Source organism: Ranitomeya imitator, chromosome 8, assembly GCF_032444005.1.
Source record: "Ranitomeya imitator isolate aRanImi1 chromosome 8, aRanImi1.pri, whole genome shotgun sequence".
In the NCBI taxonomy this organism is placed as follows: Eukaryota; Metazoa; Chordata; class Amphibia; order Anura; family Dendrobatidae; genus Ranitomeya; species Ranitomeya imitator.
This window is the reverse complement of record NC_091289.1, coordinates 170,400,057-170,410,361: the sequence shown is the minus strand read 5'-3', so window position 1 is coordinate 170,410,361 and position 10,305 is coordinate 170,400,057. Positions and strand designations below refer to the sequence as shown.

At 45.2% G+C, this 10,305-nt stretch overlaps 1 protein-coding gene across 1 annotated transcript in view; it reads left to right on the top strand.

Moving 5' to 3' along the window:
* Window positions 1-5,185: 5,185 nt before the first annotated feature.
* Window positions 5,186-10,305, top strand: part of SERPINC1 (serpin family C member 1) — a 28,656-nt gene continuing 23,536 nt past the window's right edge. Inside the window, exon 1 of the mRNA XM_069736550.1 lies at window positions 5,186-5,284. The gene's annotated coding sequence lies outside the window, so the exon portion shown is untranslated. The remainder of the gene's footprint in view (window positions 5,285-10,305) is intronic.

Sequence of the window (10,305 nt, the reverse complement as noted above, 5' to 3'; positions counted from 1 at the left end):
GCTGGACTCCCCGCAGACATCGCTGAATCGGCGTGTGTGACACCGATTCAGCGATGTCTTCACTGGTAACCAGGGTAAACATCGGGTAACTAAGCGCAGGGCCGCGCTTAGTAACCCGATGTTTACCCTGGTTACCATCCTAAAAGTAAAAAAAACAAACACTACATACTTACCTACAGCCGTCTGTCCTCCAGCGCTGTGCTCTGCACTCCTCCTGTACTGGCTGTGAGCGTCGGTCAGCCGGAAAGCAGAGCGGTGACGTCACCGCTCTGCTTTCCGGCCGCTGTGCTCACACAGACAGTACAGGAGGAGTGCAGAGCACAGCGCTGGAGGACAGACAGCGGTAGGTAAGTATGTAGTGTTTGTTTTTTTTACTTTTGGGATGGTAACCAGGGTAAACATCAGGTTACTAAGCGCGGCCCTGCGCTTAGTTACCCGATGTCTACCCTGGTTACCGGCATCGTTGGCGCTTACACAGTGCAGAGAAGCACAGCGCCGGGGGACAGACACTGGAATGTAAGTATGTACTGTTTTTTTTTTTTTTTTACATTTACACTGGTAACCAGGGTAAACATCGGGTTACTAAGCGCGGCCCTGCGCTTAGTAACCCGATGTTTACCCCGGTTACCAGGGGACTTCGCATAGTTGGTTGCTGGAGAGCTGTCTGTGTGACAGCTCTCCAGCGACCAAACAGCGACGCTGCAGCGATCCGGATCGTTGTCGGTATCGCTGTAGCGTCGCTAAGTGTGACGGTACCTTTACAGTGGTGTGAGGATAGATCCATGGGATCTTAACCTTCTTGGTGCACTCATTTTTTTTAGCCCATTCAGGACATTCTGTTTTCTCTTCTGTCATGGGAAGTTGCCATTACGGCCATCAGGGGAGTTTCTGAGTTAGCGGCATTATCCTGCTATTCTCCTTTTCTAATTCCAAATCAGGACAAGGTAGTTATCAGACCTGTTCCTTCCTTTCTACCTAAGGTGGTCTTTTCATTTCACATTACTGAAGACATTGTCCTTCCTTCTCTATGTCCCTCTCTGGTCCATTCCTAGGAGAACTCCTTCCTGGGCAGTTTGTCACCAGGCCTGGACTTTACAGATTGCAAGGTCGTGACCTGGTCATCTGTGCACACCTTTGCGAGGTTTTAAAGGGTTCATACTCATGTCTCGTCTGATGCAGGCCTAGGAGGGAAGGTGCTGCACGCGGCTACGTACCGGCCGACCTAAGTCTGTTTTTTTTTCTTCGCATTTTTTCTGTTCCCACACTTGAGGACTGCTTTCGGACATCCCATGGTTACCTGTGTCGCCCAATGAAGCGATAAAGAAAGAAGGATTTTTGGTACTCGCTGTAAAATCTTTTTCTTGGAGCCTTCATTGGGGGACACAGCACCCTCCCTAATTGTTTGTACCACTTTTGGGCCTAAGTGCCTATGTTGTTGGGTTGGCACATAGGTTGCGTTTTGGTTGCTTCTCCTACTGCTTTAGCACTAACTGAGGTACTTTGTACCTGTCGGTGGGTGTATACTGCGGAGGAGGAGCCGTTTTCCTTTTTTTGCCTAGTGTCCGCCTCCTAGCGACAGCAGCATACACCCGTGGTTACCTGTGTCCCCCAATTAAGGCTCCAAGAAAGAGATTTTATGGTGAGTACCAAAAATCCTTTTTCTATTAACGGGGCTGAGTAAGAACTTGTTTTTTATGCAGTGAGCTGAAGTTTTTATTGACATCACTTTTGCGTACATATGATGCTTTGATTGCTTACTTATTACATTTTTTTAGTGAAGGGACCAAAAAACGCAATTCTTTTTTTTTTGGTCTTATTTCTCTTTGGAGTTTATTGATTGGTTTAATTAATTTCATGTTTTAATAGATCAGACGTTTACGAATGCAGCCATGCCAAATAGCCATACCAAATTTTTTTTATTTTATTTCCTTTTATTTTTAACTTTTTTTGTTATATTTTTTATATCTTTAAAACCTTTTTTCTTTTATTTTTTTTTACATTATTTTTTTAGTCTCCTTAGATTGTTTGATCATTCATACTGTATACTGCAATACTATAGTATTGCAGTATGTAGTGAAAATATCGGTGGTCTATGGAGCTCAGCCTACGGCAGAACTTCACAGGAGTACCACTGTCACGGATCCCAGTCCGTGGTGTCACTAATTTGTCACGTACTTGCTCTCAGCACGTGACTTAGGCTTGTGCCTGCAAGGGTTAGTCTATTTCCCCTCTCTGTCCAGCATTCAACCTCTGTCCTATGCTGTAATGGGAGTATGAATCGCACAACGACCCAGGTCACACACCCGCTCATACACACTGCCACCACTCACTGAATACACGGGCGATGAGTCCTGGAAATTACTAATACTGTCTACCACCCATACGGATCATACAGTTTAAGGCTATGGATTCTTTTAGAACATTCAAGGTTCAACTTGTTAAAGTTTTATGCTTTAATACAAAAAAAGATTCAGTAAGAAAAAGGTATAAAAATGATAATAAAAAGACATACAGATATGCAAAACATTATAAAATAAACAGGAGAAAACTTAGAAATGTCTAACTTTGGTCTTTCTGCTCCGAGGGGGGTCAATATGGAGTTGGTGGAACACATCAGCTGCCCTCACATGTGAACACGATTCTATGTATACAGGCCTAATTTATAGCTTTACTCTGGAGGTCAGATTTCTAGACCAGCCCCTCAGGTTAATATCATAATTGCTTGTTTTTGATTGGACCATGGCTGCGCCTCCCAATGAATATATTTGCTCTGAGATTCCCTGTGTAAAAGTTCTCACAGAGATACTATCAGGCCGTAATTAACATCTCTCTTCCAAGAGCTAGGAGGCGTCAAATGTTTCCCTTTTTCTTGGTTCCCAGCACGACCCCCTGGCGAGAGTGGAGACAGTAGTCTGCCTTCTCAAGATATGTATGCTGTGACCTTTGTGAGGCCTGCAGTTTCAGGACAGATGTTCAACTACTGCTAGTTACACATAGCCTTAAGGTACCGTCACACATAACGATATCGTTGCTTTTTGTGACGTAGCAACGATATCGTTAACAAAATCGTTATGCGTGACAGCGACCAACGATCAGGCCCCTGCTGGGAGATCCTTGGTCGCTGGGGAATGATCAGGACTTTATTTCGTCGCTGGATCACCCGCTGACATCGCTGAATTAGCGTGTGTGACGCCGATTCAGTGATGTCTTCACTGGTAACCAGGGTAAACATCGGGTTACTAAGCGCAGGGCCGCGCTTAGTAACCCGATGTTTACCCTGGTTTCCATTGTAAAAGTAAAAAAAAAAAAAACATTACATACTTACATTCCTGTCACGTCCTTCAGCGTCAGCTTCCCTGCGTCCCCCAGTGTCAGCGCCGACCGGCCGTAAAGCAGAGCACAGCCGTGACGTCACCGCTCTGCTTTCCGGCCAGCACTTACACAGTGCAGGGAAGCTGACGCTGGGGGACGCGACAGGAATGTAAGTATGTAGTGTTTTGTTTTTTGTTTTACTTTTACAATGGTAACCAGGGTAAACATCAAGTTACTAAGCGCGGCCCTGCTCTTAGTAACCCGATGTTTACCCTGGTTACCCGGTGACTTCGGCATCGTTGGTCGCTGGAGAGAGCTGTCTGTGTGACAGCTCTCCAGCGACCAGACAACAACTTACCAACGATCACGGCCAGGTCGTATCGCTGGTCGTGATCGTTGGTAAATCGTTTAGTGTAACGGTACCTTTAGACATGCGTCACTACACACATATAGATATATACATATTTCACAACAACCACAATGACAGCGACGGAGGTCTTCAGCAGTCATAGTAACCCATCGGTCCTCCGCCATCACATCGCAGGTGGCCGATGGGAGCTGGTGCGTGCGAGCACCAGCACCCGTTCCATTTAAATGCCGCTGTCTTCTGACAGCGAGTGAATAAAGAGGAGGTGCGTGTGATCGACTACTACTGCCCCATTTACATGGCGTTGTTCTGAGCTCCCGTTCTTGGGATTGGTGTAGGGCCTCCCTTTAAGGTTGGTTGTTAGGGCACATAGCACCTCTAGATCTTGCCTAACCCCCAATTGAAACCACTTATATGAGATGGCGTTCTTATATTTTGGGCCCTCTGGAATAGTGTTTTGTGTGTGTGTGTGTGTGTGTGTGTGTGTGTGTGTGTGTTTGTTTTTTTACATTCTGGGTATTAATGAGCCCCCATCCTTTCTAAAAGGTGTGCAGTTAGACAGGATCACAGAACAGCCATTAGGATAGTTGGGTGGAGGAGACCCCCTGTGCACTCCCCTTCAGATTGCCTCTGTTATTGAGTAACCAGGCCGAGCTATGGCGTTATTTACACGGTCACTGGCCGATGGGATGTGGAAATCACAGCTAAGTAAACTTGTCATGTTACTGGCCTCCTCATTATTAAGGGCATGTTCACATCCGGCTTTCTACTGCACTGCAAGAATCGTGTCCTAAATGCGTCTTGTGCTCTGGTTTATCTGCAGTTGTGTTAGTTTTTTCTAATATTATTAGGACTGGGATGTGGAAACATGGAGGAATGCTCTTACATCGAAATCCACTTGTTGGCAAACTCGTATTTACCAGTAGAAGAAATGCCACATTTGTTTTCCTTTTTTATTTCATAGAATAAAGTAGTTCTATAAACCTCTGAACTAAATACTAGGCATATGGAGCTATTATTACGGAATGCTGAGGGAGCAGATTAATCAAAATAGGTGCAAAGGATAAGAGGACTGAGCGACCAATCGGATTCAACGGTTCATTTTTAAGAAACCCCTTCACAAATGAAAGCTGCAAACTGACTGGTTGCCATGGGCAACTGCCCTCCTCTGTCTCTTAAACACTCCATGCAGGGTATATATATATTTTTTTCTTTTACCGTATTGTATGCTATATTAATATAACATATAGTATATTATTATAGTGTGCTATATATAATACTAAAAATATTGACACTACTTTCCTGTGTATTTTAGAGATTGACGTAAAATATATTATTGTTTGTGGAGCGATTTCCTGGTGTTTTGCAAGATTATATAGGTAGATTGTGTGGAAACAAAAGAGTTAAAAATAATTCCCACCCAAAGTAAAGAGTAAAGCTCAGATTAAGATTTCAACTGGTTGGTCATGCACCTTTTCACCCCGTGTCCCTGACCCCGGGGGAGTAGGACGTTCAGTACCTGGGCTGCGGGGACATTGGGTATTTTGTCTTCCACAACACAAAGACAATCACTGAAGAGCGGAAGGAAGAACAAAAAAAAAAGAGGTAAAAATTATTTTTTTAAGTTGTTTTATATATATATGTATATAAGGGATTAGGTTTCATATTGGTTTCATGATTATTTATTGTTTTAAGGGTTAATGCTCGATAACCCTCTATGGGGAATGTGATTGATCGAGGCTCCTCATTCTCAGGACCCTCACGATTAGTATTAGGTGCGTTTTTTTCCCACTGCATATTTTTGTGCATTTTTTTTTTAAACTGCTGCGGTCATTGACCTTTGGTGTTTTTTTTTTTTTTTCTGTTTTGAACCACAGCGTGCAAATTTTTTTTGCTGTAAATATCCATTTTATTTGTTGAATTTCTACATGTGGTTATTTCCTGATGAAGAATCACTCTGTACCTCGAAACGCGTTGAATAAACCACCACGTTTTATTTCATCATGCTTGGATTTACGTCTGGCTTCTATTCAGCAGCGCGGATAATATCCACCTTTATTCTGGTAATTGAACTAATTGATGCAGGCAATGCTGCAATATCAAAAATGCGCCACATACTCATCACACCCCTTCAGCACCAGACAGACAGGTCCGTAATGTAGGAATTCCAACACTATGGGGAAAATCTATCAGTAGTAGAGGGTAACATAGTTGTCTGACATGGCTCAAATTGTGCACAGGGCTTTGAAATTCGTGCCATTCTATGGCTGCTGTCAACATTTACACCAATATATTGAGCCTAAAAATGGAAATTGGCACATGAAGCCTTACCAGCCGCCAAAGTCACGGCTCTATACATCATATAGGGTTTTATAAAGACACAAAACCCGGACTTATATTATTGACCCAAACATAGGTCATGGAATCACCTAGTGATTGAAGTTTACTTTTGGTAGAAATAGTGGGGATTCAGGTTTTTATGCCTATATTTTTTATAGTTTTTATACCCGCCTAAGGACTCAGTCAGACTTGTATAAATTGGACCGAGATCGGAATGTAATGCATGGACTGGCCGGCGGCTCTTCAGAGCCGTGTGTGACGGCTGCAAAGAAATACATAAAGCTGTCACCCACGGGTGAGGAGAGCTGCCGGCCAGACCGTGCACTGCTCTCCGATGAGCTGCCGGCCAGACCGTGCACTGCTCTCCAATGAGCTGCAGACTAGTCCGTGCACTGCTTTCCAATGAGCTGCCGACCAGTCCGTGCACTGCTTTCTGATGAGCTGCCGACCAGTCCATGCACTGCTCTCTGATGAGTTGCCGACCAGTCCGTGCACTGCTCTCCGATGAGCTGCCGACCAGTCCGTGCACTGCTCTTCGATGAGCTGCCGGCCAGTCTGTGCACTGCTTTCCGATGAGCTGCCGGCCAGTCTGTGCACTGATTTCCGATGAGCTGCCGACCAGTCCGTGCACTGCTTTCTGATGAGTTGCCGACCAGTCCGTGCACTGCTCTTCGATGAGCTGCCGGCCAGTCTGTGCACTGCTTTCCGATGAGCTGCCAGCCAGTCTGTGCACTGATTTCCGATGAGCTGCCAGCCAGTCTGTGCACTGATTTCCGATGAGCTGCCGGCCAGTCCGTGCACTGCTCTCCGATGAGCTGCCGACCAGTCCGTGCACTGCTCTCCGATGAGCTGCCGACCAGTCCATGCACTGCTCTCCGATGAGCTGCCGACCAGTCCGTGCACTGCTTTCTGATGAGTTGCCGACCAGTCCGTGCACTGCTCTTCGATGAGCTGCCGGCCAGTCTGTGCACTGCTTTCCGATGAGCAGCCAGCCAGTCTGTGCACTGATTTCCGATGAGCTGCCAGCCAGTCTGTGTACTGCTTTCCGATGAGCTGCCGACCAGTCCGTGCACTGCTCTCCGATGAGCTGCCGACCAGTCCGTGCACTGCTCTCCGATAAGCTGCCGACCAGTCCGTGCACTGCTTTCCGATGAGCTGCCGACCAGTCCGTGCACTGCTTTCCGATGAGCTGCCGACCAGTCCGTGCACTGCTCTCTAATGAGTTGCCGACCAGTCCGTGCACTGCTCTTCGATGAGCTGCCGGCCGCCAGTCTGTGCACTGCTTTCCGATGAGCTGCCGGCCAGTCTGTGCACTGATTTCCGATGAGCTGCCAACCAGTCCGTGCACTGCTCTCTGATGAGTTGCCGACCAGTCCGTGCACTGCTCTTCGATGAGCTGCCGGCCAGTCTGTGCACTGCTTTCCGATGAGCTGCCGACCAGTCCGTGCACGGCTTTCCGATGAGCTGCCGACTAGTCCGTGCACTGCTCTTCGATGAGCTGCCGGCCAGTCTGTGCACTGCTTTCCGATGAGCTGCCGACCAGTCTGTGCACTGCTCTCCGATGAGCTGCCGACCAGTCCGTGCACTGCTCTCCGATGAGCTGCCGACCAGTCTGTGCCCTGCTTTCCGATGAGCTGCCGACCAGTCCGTGCACTGCTCTCCGATGAGCTGCCGACCAGTCCGTGCACTGCTCTCCGATGAGCTGCCGACCAGTCTGTGCACTGCTCTGCGATCTTGTCCGATTTATACAACCGTTTCACTGCGCCCTTGGTTGTGATTGCTGCCACTTTGGCTGCCTAATGCAAATATCATTGCACTTTTTTTTTTTTTTTTTTTAAAGACCATCACGAGGGAGTTCATATAGGCACTTGAGCTGTCACTGCAGCACTCACTCAGGGTAATATGTCGTAGGATGCTGATTTTTTTTTTTTTCTTCTTTAATTGTGAGGAGAATCTCAAACACAGAGGAAATCCAGAGAGATAGCAAGATAATGTATTACATGGGCCTCGTACATATCACAAATGTCATTACTTGTATGCACAACATGGCAGTGTATTTATATTGGACATGTTCAGTATATGGAGAGTATAGAAAAATAAGTAAATTTCCAAGTCAAATCTTTAAATCTAGGAACATTGGGACTTTCCTTCACCCAAAGAATAGAACGGTATCTTAAGTATTTCTTGTCACAATGGAGAGTTTCCAAGTCCAGTAGATCTGCCCGGATGTTTCAATGGTTTCAATTCATCAAAGCAATTTTGCAAAAATTCTGGCGTAAAGGGCATTGAAACGTCACAACTTTTTTGCAACGTGAAATTGCACAAAAATTTTTACTTGTGACCCTTTTCTCGGCAGTTTCTCCCAGATCTGTCCAGAAGACTTCTATGTGCACGTAGAAACTGAGCTGAAACTCCAAGTTTGTTGAGGAGTTTTGAGATTTGGAGAGTTTTTCGTTCAGTTTCTGCTCCATAACACCTCAAAATTTCCTTCTGCACAGAGACTTCCAGTGGTTTTGCACTAAAAAAAAAATGCATGAAAAAGAAAAACAACCAAAAAAACTCTGCAGTAAATGTGCACCATAATAACTCAAGAGTCAGGGTAAACTGCAATTGCATATTGCCAAAACCTGAATAAAAAAAACACGGCAAAGAAAGGTAGCATTTTCACATGTGGTAAAAAGGGCCCCAAGGAGCAATACAGGGTCATCGAATCACAAACTAAGGCCAGCTGCCTAGATAATTTTTCTTCCCATAATATTTTGAATGCATTGGACTTGCGGTACTTTTGGTCGTATGTCAGTTTTTACAATTCGTGGTGCATCTATTTTCCACGTATAGAAAACAAAAATTCTTAGCTTCTTAACTTGCATTGAGGAGATTCATCCGCAAAACAGATCAAAGTGCAAGATGTCTCCATTTTTTTTATTTTTTTTTTGCAATTGTAAAAAAATAAATAAAAATGGAAATGTGATGAAGCATGGTCATTGTAATGGGTCCGTGGTCTATCTGTAAAAATAAAAGATAGCACTCGTAACAATTAAAATATGAAATTGGCCTAAGAAACTTCAGCTTGTTTGTATCTCTGGAGTTGGGATTGTTTGGTTGCTCATTGCATGAACAAATATAGGACATCATGTTTATTGGATTTTAGTCTTGTCAGGTCCATAAAAAAAACGTTCCTACCTGTATCTATAATTACCGAGGTCACTTCAGTCCTTTGTACAGGGTATCTCTAATGTCTGGACGCACAGGAATGAACTATAATTTAAATTATGTAAAAACTGTAAAACCAACGTATACACCTAAGTGCATACAGGTACGCGCTGGGTGTTAGCAATACAACCGTTACCAAATGACCTAAATGACAATCTGCAACGGTGCAATAAGGGTCATATGCAATCGAATAAATAACACTGTGACATAGATAGCAGTCCACTGGAGAAAATAAAGTGCAAGAGTGTATCTACGTCTTCCTACCTCCGGTAATAGGTCCTTGAAGCACAGCAGGGCTGAAGTTATGCCGATATGACTCCAGAAAGTCTCCCCGTGTCCTTCCAATAGATAAGGAGAAAATCCAAGACGAATAACTGCCAACATGCAGGGAAAAAGTCCAAGACGGGTGGCTGCTCCGGCCGGTAGCAGCCACCTAAAGCAGATCTCCGGATAATAGCGTGGTCCGATGAAATCAGAACGCCGCCGCGTGTAGTGAAAGCGGTGCGCAGGACCTGCGTGACGTAACCAGTCACGTGACCGCTTACCCGGACCCGCAAGTGAAAAAAAGAGAGATACGGAGTGCTGTGAGATCAATCAAACCAACGCGTTGGTTTGATTGATCTCACAGCACTCCGTATCTCTCTTTTTTTCACTTGCGGGTCCGGGTAAGCGGTCACGTGACTGGTTATGTCACGCAGGTCCTGCATGGACTTTTTCCCTGCATGTTGGCAGTTATTCGTCTTGGATTTTCTCCTTATCTATTGGAAGGACACGGGGAGACTTTCTGGAGTCATATCGGCATTACTTCAGCCCTGCTGTGCTTCAAGGACCTATTACCGGAGGTAGGAAGACGTAGATACACTCTTGCACTTTATTTTCTCCAGTGGACTGCTATCTATGTCACAGTGTTATTTATTCGATTGCATATGACCCTTATTGCACCGTTGCAGATTGTCATTTAGGTCATTTGGTAACGGTTGTATTGCTAACACCCAGCGCGTACCTGTATGCACTTAGGTGTATACGTTGGTTTTACAGTTTTTACATATATTTTTACAGACTATTTGTGGAGG